Source organism: Anolis carolinensis, chromosome 2 (genome assembly GCF_035594765.1).
Source record: "Anolis carolinensis isolate JA03-04 chromosome 2, rAnoCar3.1.pri, whole genome shotgun sequence".
NCBI classification, from domain to species: domain Eukaryota; kingdom Metazoa; phylum Chordata; class Lepidosauria; order Squamata; family Dactyloidae; genus Anolis; species Anolis carolinensis.
Window position 1 is genome coordinate 165,783,006 of NC_085842.1, and position 19,241 is coordinate 165,802,246.

Below are 19,241 nucleotides of genomic sequence, written 5' to 3' on the forward strand. Positions count from 1 at the left end.
CCAAACATTTATAATTGCTGCACACACTTTTAAGTATGGCTGTGAATGCATACCTTTATAAAGATGAACAAAACTATTAGTAACATTTTAAAAAATATATTAAACAGCCATGGCCTTCTTTCACCCCACTCCATCAGACTGTTGTAGCTATTTTCAGTTATACAGATGCTACCCATGTTCACTGAGATGAGCCCAAACTAGTATCTAGCACAGCAATGCCAAACTGGGCTGAGCTCACAATGTAGCAGCAACACAGAGGCAAACACCTATCTGTAGTCTGATATATCTTGAAGTCAAAACCAGCTGAATGAACAGCACAAGAGGCTTAGACTAAGGCCACTTCTATACTGCCATATAATCCAGATTATCAAAGCAGATAATCCACATTATCTGTTTTGAACTGGATTATATGAGTACAGTGTTCCCTCACTACTTCGCGGTTCACTTTTTGCAGATTCACTGTTTTGCGGTTTTCAATAAACTCTAAAAGAGTATTATAAATCATAAAAAATTACAATTTACAGCCTAAGGAAGGGAGGAAAGAGAAGCCAAAGGGAGAGAAAAGGAGCCCAAGCAGCAACGGAGGAGAAGGAGACACTTTATCAACACACAATTGGTTGATAAAGACTTAAAATAGTGTATAACTACTAAAATAATATATAAATATTAAAATAAACATAGTGTCCCTACTTCGCGGATTTTCACTTATTGTGAGTGGTCTTGGAACGTAACCCCTACGATAAGCGAGGGAACACTGTATACACTGCCATATAATCCAGTTCAAAGCAGATAATCTGGATGTTACGTGATAGTGTAGAAGAGGGCCCAGATCAAAAGTGTGTCTACCCCTTCTTTATGAAGGAATATGCTCAATCTCTTTCTACTTTGACCTGGTCAGTTCCAAGACTTCTAACAGGTTGATGAAATCCTGTTGTTAGCTAAAGCAGACAGATGTGAAAGGCCACACAACACACATAGAGACAGAGAGAGAGAGAGAGAGAGAGAGAGAGAGAGAGAGACAGAGAGAACCAGAAGGACTGCAACAACAAGGAAAGCAAGGTTACCTCTATCAGAAGTAGCCTGATACTTAGGACAACTGGAGCCCCAATACCACCCTTGTTAGTCTTTACTAATCTGAGGATAATGTGTAGCTTTTTCAGTATATCTGTATCCGTTTCTCAGTATTTAATGCTGTCTCAATCTCCTGGATATGCAAATCACAAAAATCTTGTAAGCCATTTATGGAGATTTAACAACAACTGAATGCATTATAACCATCAAGAAAATGTAGTCCATGTCACATAATATATATTCCGCTTTTTTGTTTTGTTTTATTGCTATTCCAAGAGTAAGATAGCAAACAAAGAGCAGCCTGATTACGGTACTAGATTAGGAGCTCAAAAATCCATGTTAAAACATACATGGCTAGGAGAACAGGCATATCTGTCTGACCTGAGTGGTAGTCAGGGTCCATCTACACGGCCATGTAAAATCCAGATTATCTGCTTTGAAGTGGATTATATGTCAGTGTACACTCATATAATATAGTTTAAAGCAGATAATCTGGATTTTATATGGCAGTGTAGATGGGGCTTTAGTCTGATCTGGAAGGAATGGAACGCTCTCTAAAAGAGATCTGGGATCTATCTAGATTTCCAGATGTTTCTGGACTATAATTCCCAGCATTCTTCACCATGGGTTATGCTGATTAGGGCTTCCACGAGCTAAAATTCAACAAATCTAGAGAACAGTATAATTCTTAATCCTGTGCAGCCACATCAGGTGCAAAGATGGTGAGGCTTTCAGTGGCTGGCCAGGGCAGCTGTCTTACCCCCCCTTCTACACTGTCACATAATCCAGATTATCAAAGTAGATGATTCACATTATTTGCTTTGAACTGGATTACATGTCTACAATGTGATATAATCTGGATTTTACATGGCAGTGTAGTAGGGGCCTGAGTTGCTGCTGCACATAATCCCCTTTAATCAATTCTAAAATGTACCCCTTTTTTGAGCCTCGATTTGGGGGGGGGGGAGACACATGCATCTTAGTATCAATGAAATACAGGAGATGTTATTCTGGTCCTTGAATTTATATGAGCTATTTGTGACAAGCCTCTTCAACTGCGGCCCTCCAGGTGTTTTGAATTTCAGCTCCCAGAATTCCTGCCCATTGAACGATATGCTCAGGGGTTCTTCAAGTTGGAGGCCCAAATAGCTGGATGGCCGCAGAGTGAAGAGGCTTGATTTAGCACCTAATATTTGTTGCCTAATGCTGGCATGTCTAGGTTCGCTCATTCCACCCACCTTTTGACTAGAAGTGACAATCTGTTTCTAATTTGATTAAAAAATAATCTCAGTTTGTCCCTTAATTATATGGTACTCCCAGTGCTTGAGTATCAAACATGCATTCACAATATGATCAGTATGCCCTTACAGGAGAACAAGTTAAGAACTTTTTATAGCTTAAAAGAGAAAAAGCACAAGAACACAACAGTTCTTCTTTTGATGTGATGTACGAGTAATTGATTGCAGAGACAATATTCACAATCTTAATTACCTCACTCTCTACTCTTTCAAACAGAGATAATACATGCAAGTAACTGCCATAAGACAGGCTGCTCCACTGTGTCTCTGACAAAACAGTACAAGATCTTTATCTAGTTGATATAGCAATAACAAACCATTCATCATAGCAGTTTAACAAAATAATTTGAAACCTTTTGCCTTCTTTCTAGGAAAAACATTGCTTCCTTTATTTTAGTGCCTAGACCAAACCGCATAATTAGGTATTAACAGTTCTACAAAATAATTATATACCAGAATATACATTTTACAACACAAGCAGATTTGAGAACATATCTAAAACAACCATCCAACACAGTAAATAGTACAGGAACAGCTTTCCATGCCCATTTACCATGCTTCCTAATAAAATTCAATGGAACCATTAAGTTTAGTAGTAACTATTCTCTTCCAATTTCTCACAGCAGAAGAATTGATTTCCGAATCAATCAAATACAGAAAATGACAAAACAGAATCACCTTTGGAATGCATATTGCAATGAGTGGCTTTACAGAAATGTCTTGGATCCCGATCATAGGTCATGTTCCACTGACCTGTCATATCAGTAGTATTCAAAGATTGTGCAAAAAAGTGCATTGAACTGTTAGTTTATAATTACCTTTCAATGTCACTACCTAAGCATAGACCCCAAGGGTCAAATATCAATGTGGTACAGGGTGCTTAGTCCTGCACAGTATGAAAAGGTGTGGGAGAGGAACACTGAAACCCTCCTCTGCTTATGTAAAGCATTGGTCTATTCTAGCACACTTTGAAGCGAGCTAAAAATACTGCATGGCTGAAGAAACCACAACTTTAAAAAAGCTGTGTTACTGAAAGTGGTCTTCAATCATGTTGTAAAAAAGGGTCACAATGACAATTCGAAAACTGTTGTTCCAGCTCTGCACAGTATTTTTTCACATTGTGTTTTAATTTTATTGAGCCAGACTGGGAGTGCAGATACACTGTAGAATTGATGCAGTTTGACAGCTCTTTAAATGTCATGGCTCAATGCTATGGAATGCTGGGAGCTGTAGTTTTATAAGGTTTTAGCCTTCTTTGCTTCACAAAAACCACATTCCCCATGATTCAATAGCATCATGAATCAATAGCATCAGTTAAAATAGGGTCAAGCTACATTAAATATGCAATGCAGATGCACCATTAGTGAGATCAAATGAGACCTACATAAAACAAGCAGAACATCCAATAAAATAAAGCTCACTGATAATAGTGGTGCCACTATTATTACCCATAAAAATCCAGAGCATTAACTACTGTGATGCAGTGAATTACAACAACAACAACAAAACTTTATTTATATATGGCTCTATCTCTCGGACGAGATTCAGGGCAGTTTACACATACCTAAGCATTCAATACCACATAGAACATACAACAGCACTGTAATAAAACATAAACATAATAACGATTAAAAACAAATATACCCATTTAAAATAAAACCAGATTTAAAGCTATTCCATTGGGACATATTCAGCTACCAATGGACATAATTCCAGGATGAGTCAAGACAACTGTAGGGACTGGGCTAAGACTCATGCAGCAAAGTAACATAGAGCCAGGGGGTGAAATAAAGTGCAACTGATGGCAAGGAATAGAGTCTGGGTTACTCAACTTCAGGCCTGCTGAGTAGCTATAGGGCAACTAAGCTAGTGCAATGATATATCGAAGTTCTGTGGACGTGGATGAAATGCAAAGCGGAGACCTATCTGGTAGCCAGGGTAGAGTCTAGGGTTTCAGATTAATCACTTTCAAAGGCCTGCTGAAACCACGAGGTTTTCAGGTCCCTGCGGAAGTGATGGGGGCTTGCCTTATCTCTTTGGGGAGGGTGTTCCAAAGATGGAGGGCTACCACCGAGAAGGCCCTCTCCCTCGTCTCTACCAACCGCACTTGAGACGGTGGTGGGAGCGAGAGGAGGGCCTCCCTGGAAGATCTAAGAGTCCACACTGGTACATAGGCGGAGATGCGATCATGGAGATAGGCGGGGCCCAAACCATTTAGGGCTTTATAGGTCATAACCTGCACCTTGAATTATAACATTGTTTTTTGTTGCTATGTGCCTTCAAGTAATTTCTTACTTATGGCAACAATCCCCACCTTATATCTTAAAGCCTGCCTATGCTGGAGGTTTACATTCTTGACAAGTAGACGCCTCTATGCATTTTTTAAAAAAAAGAATACTAGTTTTAAAGTGCTATCTAATGTGAATTCTGTTTTTTAATGTCTCACACCTGTTGTGTTTCATATAGTATATTTTGTTCAACTGAAACATCTGGGCTGCCAATTACCACAGTGAGAGGATTTCAAATATGATGGGTAGCTAACATTTAAGAGCAAATCTTCAGCATTTGATTTTATATTAGAATGACAAAAAACACTACAGGAAAGCTCAGAATTATTGATATACTATACAGGGATAGTTCTTGTGTAGCTTTTTAATTACTCTCCATACTTTTTTGTATTCTCTCTATCTAGAGACTATGATGGAATGTTTATTGCTAAAGTTCTGAGCTGTTTGGCCTTGCTGCACCCAGAACAGGAGGAGTGTCAATATCTCACTTGGAACATCAAGGGGTTGTCACAGCTTCTCCCTAGCTCAGCAATTTACCTGCTGCCCAGTTTCTCCTTTCAACTAACACAATTTCCTAAGTAGAACAGCTTGTGCCAGGGGTGCACAAGTGCTATATACCCCCCAAAATTCCTGCTTGCAAAAAAGCAGGCTTTCAGGAGGAAAGTCGAACTAAGCATTTCTTCCCAACATGCTGATTTTCTATATATGAGATATCTGTTTAGGTGAAAAATTCAAACTAGCCATTCCTATCTGTTGCGCAGTGGGTTAAACCTCTAAGCTGCAAAAATTGCTGACCGGAAGGTTGGCGGTTTGAATTTTCAGGACGGGGTGGGCTCCTGTTGTTAGCTCCAGCTTCTGCCAACCTAGCAGTTTGAAAACATGCAAATGTGAGTGAGATCTGGTGAAAAGGTAACGACACTCCATGCAGTCATGCTGGCCACATGACCTAGGAGGCATCTACAGACAACGCCGGCTCTTCAGTTTTGAAATGGAGATGAGCACTATCCCCCAGAGTCGGACTCAACTAGACTTAACGTCAAGGGGAAACCTTTACCTTAAATGTCAACATACAGTTACTTCTAACCACACTGTTCAAGAGCTGCATCATAAATGGCACTATATCTGCGTATAATGAGGAGACTCACTTCTTCAAATATACCAGAAGCAACAGCCAGCCACAGCTCCAAGTCTCAGCCATGCTACCAATGTCTATGTGTGTTTACAGATGCAGTTCCTCAACCTTAACTATTACGGTGTCCACTGCAAAAACACAAAAATGAAAATGGGAAACAAACCTGTCATATCACGCCTGAAGTGATCTTGAGTTTTTAAAGATATGTTTCTATAAAATGTAAGAGTCAGCTCAATAGCTAAATAAAGTGCTTTCCACAAGAGCTTAAAATATTTTCAGGGTGCCTCTAATAGTTCATTCTATTTTCTTTCTGGTTTTCTTGAGTAACAGGTATTACTTTCCAGTTCAGAAAGAAAACACCAAGTGATGTCTAACATTTTTTCCTAACAGCTAAGAAAAGTTTTGTCACTTAAAGTTAATGGTTAAGCAAACTTAAAAGAAATAAACCCTTAAGTGGTTTTTGGAACTGCCAAAGAATAATATTTCTGAAGAACAGTTCCTAACTACAACTGAAAGCTGTTTAGAAGGGAATCCAAGGAGCTTTTGAATTTATACTAAGTAACCAATTGTAAATTCAATATTCAATTATAGGTTGAGCATTTCTTATCTTGAATTCCAAAATCCAAAGCTGTCCATATGGAAGGTAGAGATACGAGGGTTATCCAGAAAGTACATTACGTTTTGGAATTAAAAATGAACAAAGTATAGGAGAAAACATTTACCATATGCAGTTGAAAGCCACACCCAAATACCATATCTCACGTAGTCACCATTCAAATCTAGGCACTTACCATAGTGATGAAGGAGCTTTACAACTCCTTCCCCACTAAATTCTGCCGCTTGCTTCCTCAACCACTTGTTTCTAATAATGGGGGCGTGGCTGGCGACGCAGCGCAGCTGCGGAAGGTGTGACCAGCTGGTTGAGGGCAAGTGGCAGAAAAAATCCAATAGACCTATGATTCCAAGATTTCAGATTAGTGATATTCAACCTGTACTGCCTAAAACTGCTTTTGTGCATTTTATCATTTCAGTTTTTGCCATCTGCAGACTATCTTCTTTCGCAATTTTGACAACAGGTTAATTTACAGAACTAGTCTTACAAATATTTTCATAGGTAACACCAGAAGCATTACTCAAAAATAGTTACCAGTAGTTTCCCATGGAATTTCTAAGTAGTTCTAATATGAAGACACTGAATTTATGACTAATATCTTCCCACTGGAACTAGTGAGAAACATTCAATAATGAGCCTGAAATGTTTTTTTTTTTAAAATCACCCTTGCTGAGAGACTTGTAATCTAATGCACATTAAAAAAACAACAAAAAAGACAAGTAGATAAACAAAGATAACCAGAAGAAAAACGAGAACATATTAGTAGAGGAAGACCTCTCCCAAACATGTTGAATCACTATTATGTTTATTTAACAAATACATAAATACATATGAAATATAAATGCAATAATCTAGTCAATGAATTCAATTTAATAAATGAACATAGCAAATTTATTTAGTAAATAAGGGTCAACAAACCAAGGTACATTTTTTAAAATTGAATTAAAATACAAACATGATAATAAAATAATTTCTGCTAGTTATGAAAATCAGCAAATGTTTGGTTAAGAAAATAATACAGTCATGGAAGGTAGCCGCTGAACTGCAGTCAGTAGGGAATTACAGAAGTGAGAGTACAATGGAGTCTGCCCACCCAGTTCCCATCAGATGTATAGGCAGGACCACCGTTATCTACATAGTAATTAGTCTAGGTGACATGTGAAAAAGAACTTCTTTAAGTAACTTCATCCCACATTGTTAAGGGCAGTAGTTCCCAAATTCCGGTCCTTCAGATGTTTAGCACTTCAGTCCTAGAATTCATGATCACTGGCCATTCTGACCAAGAATTCTGGAAACTGAGGAAGTTGAAATAAACAATAAATAATATCTATTTTAAAATATAAATGAAAGGTTTTCATGAGATATGTTGTGTTCTCATACATTTCGTTATTACAATTTATGAACGTGTCAGTCTTTTATGTGGGGTTGGTATAACCTTTGGTTTGCCAGTAAAACTGAATTAATGTGTTGCAAAACGATGCATGTCTAAAAAGTGTACCGTCAACATGAAATGTTTGGAAAGCTCTGTTCTACGTTCTGTCCTTATCACATAACAGGACTCCAGCTGCAATCATAAGTATTTAGTTGCCTCTATATTCTTCTTTTTCTTCAGCATTTGTCCCGTTTGATTGGGGGGGGGGGGGGGGGTCCACTGTACTGGTTGGTTGGCGACATTTCACCCAGATGTGCATCTGATCAGGGTGTATGCCAGTAGTTTTCAGATTATTGTGCAGCGTGTCCAGTCAGTGTTGCTTCGAACTGTCCCTTTGGTCTCTTGCCAGGCACTTCTAAATCAAAAGCAATCTTGCGAATGGACTCGTCTTCACCTTGGAGAGTATGACCATACAATCTGAGGCATGATTCTTGTAGTTTGTCAGCAATTAGAGTAATGCCAAAGCGTTGCCAGATGTCATTGTTGTGGGTGTGGTCAAGGAGTGTGACGCCAGCTATAAGTACAGTAGATTCTCACTCATCCAACATAAACGGGCTGGAAGAACATTGGATAAGTGAAAATGTTGGATAATAAAGAGGGATTAAGGAAAAGCCTATTTAATGTCAAATTACCATATGATTTTACAAATTAAGCACCAAAACGTCATGTTTTAAAACAAATCGACAGAAAAAGCAGTTCAGTACACAGCAACATTATGTAGTAATTACTGTATTTACGGATTTAGCACCAAAACATCGCAATGTACTGAAAACATTGACTACAAAAACATTGGCTACTAACAAACTGACTACAAATAAAGAATTGCATAAAATGAACGTACAGCAACGACATTGTCAGAAATTAAATGCGTAAAAAGTTCAGTCCTTGCTGCCTAGAGAAGCGATGGTTGCTTACCTGTAACCAGGTTTCTTCGAGTGGTGATCTGTGAAATTAGCACATATGGTAGTAATTGCACCCAGCAATGCTCTCAGAACCTTAAAACAGCTGATACAACTTTGATACTACTCTGTTGAGAACGGGTATCGGAGGAAACACGTACAGAAGTGGACCCAACCAGTGGAACATGAAGGCATCTCGCAAGCACCCTCATGTCTAGTCTTCCTGCTGTCTGGCACAGAACAAATCGCATTTTGCATTGTGTGGTGATGCAAACAGATCTATCAGAAAAGAGAAGTTACTTCTGTAGGATGAAGGGACCACTTGTGAGTAGAGTCTTGTTCCCTGCTCAATGTATCTGCAATACTGTTGTCCTGTCCCGGAACATACACAGCTATCAGATGGGTGTGGTTGGCTAAGCACCAATGACATATGTCCATGGTACTCTTTAGGAGGGAGTGTGATTTTGTGCCCCCTTGTTTGTTGATATACCACACTACCATGGTATTGTCAGTGCATAGCTGGACTACCTTGCCTTGGCACAAGTCCTGAAATGCATGGAGGCTCCGCTGTACTGCGATGAGCTCGAGATTGATATGATATTGGACCTCCTGCTGTGTCCATTTGCCTTTGACTGTGAGGGAGCCGGAATATGCAACCCATCCATACAGGGATGCATCCGTTGTCAGAGTCACTGTTGCTTGTGGCTGCTGAAATGGAACACCCATGCACACATTGTCCCGGGACAACCACCAGTGTAGGGACTGGCAGACATGAGTCGGAACAGAAAGACGGATGTTTCGGCTTTGGGTCAGCAGCTCGAAGACACGTAAAAACCACATCTGTAGAGGTCTCATTCTGAGTCTTGCATAGGGTGTTATCGTTGTGGGTGCTAGATGTCCCAAGGCTGACTGGACATTCCTGGCTCGCCGCAATGGACCCTGCAGGAGGGTAAGTAGTGCTGTGCGAAGAGATCAAAACCGATCGTCCGGGAGATATGCTCTGCCAGCGGTAGAGTCTATGTCAGCTCCAATAAAATGTATCCTCTATGTAGGGATAAAATGAGTTTTTTTCTGATTTACAACTAAACCAAGATTTTCTAACAACGATAAAGTAAAATGAAGATCAAACAACAGTGATTGTCTAGAAGGTGCCACCTATGTAGGGGTAGAAGGTTATTCCTTGAAGGTGGAGATGCTACCACGTTGCTACCACGGCCATGACTTTGGTAAAGACCCATGGAGCAGTAGATATCCCAAAGGGAAGCACCCGAAAACCAAAAGCCTTTTGTGCCACCATAAAAGCAAGATACCTGTGGTGCTGAGGTGCAATGGTAACATGGAAGTATGCATCTTTAAGGCCTATGGATGCAAACCATGCTCTATCTGGCAGCAGAAGCAGAATGGTCGCAAGTGTCACCATTCGAAATTTTTTAGGATCACTAATATAATAATATAACTATTTTTTTAGTTATTCAAACCTCTGAGGTCCAACACTGGCCTCTGGCCTCCGTCCTTTTTAGGAACTAAAAAGTATCTCGAAAAGAAAGTTTGTGGAAACATTAATGAATGGAGTGGAATGATTGCTCCCTTCTCTAACAGGGTGCGAATTTCCTCCTATAAAACTTTAAGATGGTGGCGTAGCTTTTATACAGCCTGTATGTGGCTGTTGGAAGAACTCAATTGAGTAACCAGAACTTATAACCTGCAACACCCACCTATCAGTAGTGATTGCCCTCCATGCAGGAGCAAATTGCACCAAACGATCTCCAAACTTAACAAAAGGTGTATCTGCTGCCGGAGCAAGTACTATGTCGTGATCTGAAGAAGCAGGGAAATTAGGAGATTAGGTGATGACCCGTGCAATTTGTGAAGGGCATGGCAGGGGAAGGAACCACAGTTTTGCTAAAAATGTCGCTTCCCCTTTGGTTGGGATTTGTTCTTACCCTGTCCTCTGGGCCGGGATGTTGTGGTTTGTCTGGTGGATGTGGATGTTGTTGCCTGAGGCAAAGGTCTTGCTGGTGCCTTGTATGGTTTGCGTTTATAAGATGGGGAAGTATAAAATTTCCCCCGGTATCTAGACGTTGATTGAATAGGAAATCCATATTTGTTTGCAGCCTGACGCACCTCTTGTGCGCTCTTGAGCTGTGTGCCCATTTCAGGGTTGAATAATCCCTTATTATGGACTGGAAGGTCTTCTGCTAAGACCTTGCCCTCTTCTGACAAGGTTGAAGTTCTCAACCATGCACGTCTGCGTATCACTGTCGCTGCTGCAAACATCCTGCCTACTGCCTCTGCAGAGTGCTTTGCCATCTGTTTTTGAGCTTTTGCCAATGCCACCCCTTCCTGTTGTACTATTTTAGCCAAGGTTTGTTTCTCTTGTGGCAAACTTTCCAAATGGGGGGCTATCTTTTTCCACAGATAGTCTTGATAGGCTGCCATGTAGGCACCATAGTGAGCCATACGTGTGGATATGCATGCTCCAAGATGACTTTTTTTTACCAACAGCTTCTAGTTTCCTTCCCTCCTTTATTAATTGGTGTAAGATGTGTTCTAGCAGAATGTTTGTTTTGCATCATGTCGACCACAAGCGAATTGGGTTTTGGGGGTTTCAAAATCCAGGGAGCTCTTGTGAGGTCCACTTTATATAGAGAATCACATTTTTATGGTATTGCCCCAACCAGAGTTGGAGCAATATCAGGAGTGGTGGTCAACTGCAGTAAATAAGGAACTGCTGGGAGGGCTGAGGCTGTCTGAGCCGACGGCTGTTGCTCATCTGGCGGAAACAAGTGACTGTAAAGAAGTATGAATTTTAGTTTACAGATGCCATGTTTAACTGTGTTTTTTTTTTAAAAAAGGGTTAATATTTCAATTACTCTGCACCATGAGTTGGTTGCCATGGAGAAGGGGGCGGAGCCAACTGGGTTCGCTGAAGAGAGAGTAGAATTTGGAGGGAAACTCAATCAGTCAGAGTGTGTGGTCAGAGAACTACAGAGAAGGTTGATTTTAGTCTGGGCTCTGTTGAAGCTCAGGGAAGGCTGATTCTGGTTAGGGGATCAGGGATAAAATAAGTTTGGTGACTTATTTTAAGGTAGTCTGTAATTGGAGGAATTGCAGTTAAGACTGATTCTCAGTTGGAGAATCAGGGAGGCTCAAGAGCTTATTTGAGTCAGTTTAAAATAAGTTTGGTGGCTTATTTTAAGGTAGTCTGTTAGTGGAGAAAGAACTGATGTTTTAAAAAGTTTGAATCACCTCATTCTGTTATTGCAACTGTTCAGTAACATGCCTCAAACAAGAAGAAAAGTCATTGTAACCATCAAGCTTGTGCCTAAATGTTATTATTCCTTCAAACATCTCAGTCTCTGTCATATACACACACATTAAGAATAAACAAGAAGAAGAAAGAAAAACAAAATTTAAAAAGTCTCCTCTCTAAGTAGCCAGTGGCTAAATCTTCCAATAGTGGTGGCAAGAGTTGATAATCCCCTTAACATCTGGTGGCCGCATTATAAACATTTTTACCTCTGGTGGCAGCATAAATAAACATCTTTAATAAGTGGTGGCAGCGGATATAAAATATATATTATAATTAATTAATAAAAAACAACCTCCATCTCCACATCTCCGCAATCGGTGTCAGCGGTGGGGATTTTTAAAAAAGATTTCTCCTCCTGCCTGAGTTCTTTACAGTGACAATCGACTGTCTTTTCAGTTTTTGGAACCGGTAGATTCAGGGCCCTATTAAACCTTGACATTAGAGCAACAAAACCAGCTGTCTCTGATGGTACTGGTTGGTCTAGTGCCAAATCCACCTCATCCTCTGCCTCTGAATGGTCAGAGGTGTCAGATGTATTCATATCTGGCTGGTATTGAAGTGTTGGGCTGCACTATGGCAGCATCATACACTTGCCTACGTGGAGGCTATGGGAAAGCTGGTGCACTCTGAGGCATAGGGCTGAGGTACCTTGAAGACCTAGATGGCAAGTCTGGAGATAGAATTATGATTCTGCCATCCCTAGGAGTGAGCAGAGAGTAGACAGGGGCTGCAGAAGCAGACATACCACATGCTCTATTCGCCTCTTGAGAGGAGAAAGTGCTCGCCATGGGCTGAGCTACATCTCCTTGCAACCCAGTTGTCTCTACTGCACAAGGAGGTGGGCTGTCTTCGTCAAGGGGAGCAGGGCTGCACCTGTGACCGGGGCCTGTAGCGGAGGCACACTGCTTGAAGTCCTTTAAAGGCTGCAGAAGCCTCAAGCCAGCCGGCATCAGGACCGCCGCACCACGCAGCATCACAGCACGTGCCGGGGGCATGGCCTGCGCACAGCGAGCAGAATGTCCAGGAACCATGGCCGTGCCGCACATTTCTGAAGCGGAACGCTTCTTTTTTTTCCAAGCCTCTCCTCCTTCTCCTGGAGCCTTTGAAGACATGGGAGTTGCTGGAGGACTAGACTTGGCCCTCTTCGGGAGGGGTGAGGCCTCTCTAGAAAAGGTAGGTGAACGTCACTGCCCCTTAGATTTCTGTGGCATTTGCGAGCCAGCTGGGGAGGGAGGGGGAAACAAAGCCTGCTCATACAGAATGGCTTTTAACCTCATCTCTCTATTCTTCCTTGCGTGTGGCGTTAAAGCCAAACAAGCAGAGCAGGTTTTTGCAACATGTGCCTCTCCTAGGCACGAAAGACACTTATCGTGTCCATCAGAATCTGGCATTTTAGTGCCATAAGACACACACTTTTTATACCCGGGGGTAGACATACCAATACCGAAGTCAGACACGTCCAAGGTCAAAAGCCAGAGTAGCAAAGAAATCCAATTTTGAAGCCAAAGTACTTGTAAGAATCATCAAAATACAATCCAGGTCAATGAAACTTAAAATTACAGTCAGAGAGGTTCCCAAAGAGCTTCTCTAAGGTGGCAGGAAAAAAAGCAACTGAGGCTACATCCCCACCTCCTGCATATATGCCTTCTGGGGAAGATGGGCGGGGCTGTAGCCAAAGTACTTCAAACAGCTGTTTTAAGGTTCTGAGAGCACTGCTGGGCGCAATTACTACCACGTGTGCTTATTTCACCAGACACTACAAAGGAGAAACAGCCGTGGATCCGGATGGGAGGCAGACTACGTTGGATAAGTGAATGTTGGATAAGTGAGACTCCACTGTAGTAGCATCCTCATCTATAATATCTGCTTCCTTTGTTTACAGCCAACATTCGACTCCATATATTGTGGCAGGCCTTTTTGTCACAGAGTACATCTGCTATCGAGCACCATGCTTGTACTTGACGTTCAAGTTCTTCCTTGTTCTCAAAAGGAAGCATTACGTCGTCGGCATACAGCAAAGCCCAAGGTGCCGGTTTCTGCGGATCTCTAGTAACTACATTCATTACAACAACAAAAAGGAGGGGCGAAGGGATTGAGCCCTGATGCACACCGACAGTGATGGGGAAGTCCAACAATGTTTCCTCTATAGACATGTCTTACTTTCGGACATCATTTGTAAGTCATTAGTAAGACACATCAGGAAAATGAGGTCTCTTCTCATGAGGAGCAAAAGGTGCTGATGCTGGTAGAAAAGCAATTTCTTTGGAAACCCGCCAATCAGGCAGACATCTGCGATGACTGCAAGACAATTTCTAATACCAAAGCTTTCAACACCTGCACTGCCAGACAACAGTGCCCAATATGAATGCATCCAACTCCTACATTACAAATCTTCCACGTGTTCAGTAAGAGAAGTATTTTAAATTTGCATGGCAAAAACCCAACATACAGTTGTCTATTAGTTTCACATAAACACTTCTCATAAAGCCTCAATACAGATTAGGTTCTCAAACTGATAAAATTCATTCACTCTCAGCAGAGGTTATCTGTACGCTCCTGAAGATTATCTGCACAGTGTTTAAGTTAATTCTTTCTTAAACCTGAGCTCCAGATGCTTTTCTATTCACACTTGTTCAGTTGGAGCCCCCAGATGGCGTAGTGGACTAAGTGACTTGAAGGTTGGGTTGCTGACCTGAAAGCTGCCAGGTTCGAATCCCACCTGGGGAGAGTGAGGATGAGCTCCCTCTATCAGCTCCAGCTCCATGCGGGGACACGAGAGAAGCCTCCCACAAGGATGGTAAAAACATCAAAACATCCGGGCGTCCCCTGGGCAACGTCCTTGCAGACGGCCAATTCTCTCGTTCCAGAAGCAACTCCGGTTGCTCCTGACACGAAAAAAAAACAAAAAAAAAACTTGTTCAGTTTAAACAAACACTGACAATTCCAATAGCTGGAAATGCAGTTAGTTACCAGATGCAAATATGAAAACTATCATTCAGTTTGCTTGCTTACATTAAATATATCCTATCGTTTCACATGGAAGGAATACACGGATGTGACAACTCTATCTTTCCTAAGGATAAGAAAATTCCTACAAGCACTCAGAACATTGACATTGACTATGAACTTGTAAACTAGTTAACAAAAGTCAAAGCAAACAGGATTAAAAATTTGTGGATTTTTTGTACAGCTGCCAGGCCTTCTATGGGTTTCATGACTTCATTTACATGCTGTTCTTTCTCCAGTAAACTCAAGATAGTTTGTCTGGACTATTTTTTTTAGAAATCATGCAACTTTCACATCAGATAATTATCCCATCGTGTCTTAGGAAATTTTTGCCAACATCATCACATTTTGGGGCTTTAGAGCAAATCCTTTTAAACTAGGAAAAATGGAACTAAAATGGAAAATGAGATTCGGTGTAGGTTAAGTGTCGCGTGCATACTGGGGGAATCCCATTTTTTATCTACACTGATGGGATCTCACCTGCTGGTAACTAAAAAAAAACAGGAAGATCAATAATGCTTAACTCTGTGGTGAAAAGGCAAATCCAAAGCTAAGTGTAAGTGGGAAAACAAATGAAGCTGCCAATATCATACTGTTCTTATATAAATCTAAGATGCAACTACTTTTGGAATACCATATTTATTCAAGTCTAATGAACACCTTTTTTGGCTACATGACATCATCAAAATTGAGGTGCACATTACATTTGATGCCATGTTGGAATTGCACACATAAACCTGCTCTCTCACCCACTCTTCAGTGGCACCACCCAAGAGGTGGGCGTCTTGCAGCTGCTGCTGCTGTAACTTCCCACTTTTTCTCTCCCATTGGGTCAATCACTCATGCAGTAACCACCACACTTTGCCCATCTCTACTTCCACACCTTGACCCAGCAGCTGAAGACCTCAGCCTGTAGGCAAGGGTAAGCTGTGCTACTCCGTCAGATTGCGCTCTTGGGGTGCTAGGTCGAGGTGAGGAAGTGGACCCAGGTGAGGCGGGGCAGCTACTGTGTGAGTGACCCGACCTGACGGGAAAGAAGGAAGAGGAGGTGGTGATGACAGTGGCTGCAAGCCAGTGGCCAGCTCCCAAACCACAACCATGGTGACACTTGTAGTCAAGGGTGTTTGCGGGCCCTGGGGCGGGTTGACCTGCGACTCCAGCAGGGCGTTGAAGATGTTGGCTATGGTGGGCAGCAGGTAGCCAGTCTTGCACAGGAAGACCCAGCAGCACATGCTGTGGAGCAGCTTCTGAGAAAGCACATGCAAGGGTTCATCAGGGCTTTGGCGTGTACAAAGCTCTAGCCCAGTTTCTGCAAGATCCCACCCTTGGACCAAGGCAGCGTGGGCGAAGAGAGATGCTGACAGTCGCTAGAAGGGCAATGGCAGCATGAGTGTCCCCTTCATCAACTGCTGCTGAGGAGCGAGTACTGTAGTGGCAGCTGAGAAAAAAGAAGGAAGCAGAGGAGGCCTTCCTTTCCCCCTCAGCAAACTCCCTTGGTCTAGTGAAGGAGCAAGGGGCCTTCTCCCTCTCTCCCCCCCCCTCCCCGAACAGGAGAGTGGCCCTTCTCCTCTCCACTCCCCAGCCAGCAAATGAACTTGCCAAAAAGTGAGTGTCCAGGCCACACTCCCTCAGCAGCCACCTCCACAACAGCAGCAGCCCCTGAAACTGCCAGCCCCTTCTCCGCCGCCGCCACCTTTGGGAATGGTGTAAGAAGAAAACTGAAGATTTGTTTATAAAATATAAACATTTATTGCGGCTCCATGAAAAATTTTTGCTTCAAAAAGGGCTCCACAGCTGAAAAAGTTTGAGAACCCCTGGGTTCGAGTACCATTCTTTCCCAATCAAGCTTTATTGTAATCTTTATTGCAGACATAAGGCTAAAACCCAACACCAAAAGTCTACTTCTCTCACCATTCTTACAATTTTGATGCTGGCGGAGGGAAAGGAGAGGCTGAGTAAATGTAAAATGACTTGTTAAAAAGGAATTTCACTTACTTGGTTAACTGAGAAATGCATGTATTTTATTATAAATACATAACTTAGTTATTGTCTAATGTAAATTATTTATGTTGACCAAAATTTAAATAAAACGTAAAAATAGGTCTTTTGTTTAGGTAAAAATGAATGCACTTAGTAAAATATAAAAGCATTCAAATGTGCCCGTAGCATAACAATATGCTTCACTGAAGAAAAACAACTTGACCCATGTCTTTGGTTTCCAGACATTACAATTTCCAGAGCCAAGCATTTAAGTACACTGGAAAACAAGGTAGTCTGGAACCAAGTGGCTGCTCTAGGACAGAGGACTACAAACTGTTTGCCCTCTGTATGATGAACAGCACTTGACAATTAAGCAGCTGGAAATAAGGAGTGTCCAACCAATTCAGTCATCTCTACTCTTAATAATAATAAAATATTCCTCTGTCAGCACTTTGCTCAGAATAATCCAAATGATTTTGAAAAGAGACACTCCAGCCAACAGAGCTCAAGTACCTGATAATGTTATTGGAATGGAATACCCTGAAATGCTAGCAAGCACAGCCAATGGCTAGATATTGAAAGCTGTGGACCAACAACATTTGGAGGGCCATACAATTCTAAAGTGTGTTGACAAAATAATAATAATTGAAGCTTGCTACATTTCCAGGTGATGGAAAAGGGATCTGGCTCTACAAAAAGACTAGAACAAATTCTAGCTAACTTAATTCATGTTTTCCTCTTATACTATATAGCTGGCATGTTACAAGATATCATATCCAAACGTTATGTACAAAGCAGGAATATGCAACTTTACCTCCTGCAGTTTTCACTCTCAATTCAAATTACTGGTTTTAACTCTTAATGCCTGCTTAGGTTTGTATACTAGCAGGTTCATAACAGACAACTACTTAGGATAGAATTTTCCTGGCCTGAAGTTTACTGAACATTCCCTCCAGAAGAATCTTTTGACCCCTGCTCTGCTGATCTGCATATGCCAAGGGCAGCACCTTTCCAAAAAGAGATCACTTTAGACCCCTAGCTAAACATTTTTTTTATTCTCCTGATCTTTTTCAGACATTATGTATGATAAATCTGAGTGGGGTAGACTGCTTGGTTGGTCTTGTTTGGCTACATCTGCTAGCAGGAATGATTGGAACTAACCACAAAGTCTCCACCTGTGATCTGTGTAGAACTGAATCCAAACTGAGGTTCCAACTTGCTGAAGAAGCCATAAACATTATGTCACATTTCTGTTTAAGTGGGAGAAAATGAGAAGTGTGCACTAGCATTATACTCTTTCCTGGTCAACCAGAACTTTGCCTTGCTATTATTTTTGCATCAACACCTTGATTCCTGGTACTGAATATAATTAGTCATTGGTTACCTGTTCTTTTAAAAAGTGTTTTCAAATTTTTGTTTTGACAGGTATTTCTGGCATCACTGCATTGGCATCCTTTAAATCAGGTCATGGAACAAATGTATTTCTCTGGGCCCTGCAGCACACCCAGTTATTGATTAATTGCTAAAATGCCTCTACAACACTTATGGCAATCTTACTATGTCCTCTTCCAACTATTTTAGGTCCAGAAAATGCAACTCTATAACTAGGAAAAATTGGAAGTTGATCTAAATTGAATATAAAAATATGGCAAAATTGCCAAGAGTGTATTTATTATTTATTTATTTACAGCATTTATATTCCGCCCTTCTCACCCCGAAGGGGACTCAGGGCGGATTACATTACACATATAGGCAAACATTCAATGCCTTTTAAACATAGGACAAAGACAAACAACATAGCTCCGAACGGGCCTCAAACTCATGACCTCCTGGTCAGAGTGATTGATTGCAGTTAATTGCAGCTGGTTTGCTGGTTTGCTCTCCCGTCTGCGCCACAGCCCCGGGCTATGTATGATACCATTTTTATTCCTCTATCTGTCCAGCTATCTATTCCTCCATCTACAAGGTAAAATGTCAGAGTGGGGACACAACTTCCAATGTCTTTGGGGAGGGAGGTCCCCAATTTTAAATTGTTTCAGAATTAGAGTGGCTAATACTACCAAGACAAATAACTAAAAAAAATAATTAGATGAAGGTGGTATAAAAATGTTTTCATAACTTCTAGTAAAATTTGATTATGTCCTCATCTTTGCTAGTCAAGAGCATCAAACTCAAGTAAATTTCACAAGACACAGAGAAAGGAACTACC

General features: G+C 41.3%; 1 protein-coding gene across 2 annotated transcripts in view; it reads right to left on the minus strand.

The window, feature by feature from the left end:
• spats2 (spermatogenesis associated serine rich 2) overlaps nt 1–19,241 on the minus strand; it is a 55,342-nt gene that overhangs the window by 25,994 nt on the left and 10,107 nt on the right. The gene's annotated exons all lie outside the window — the stretch shown is intronic.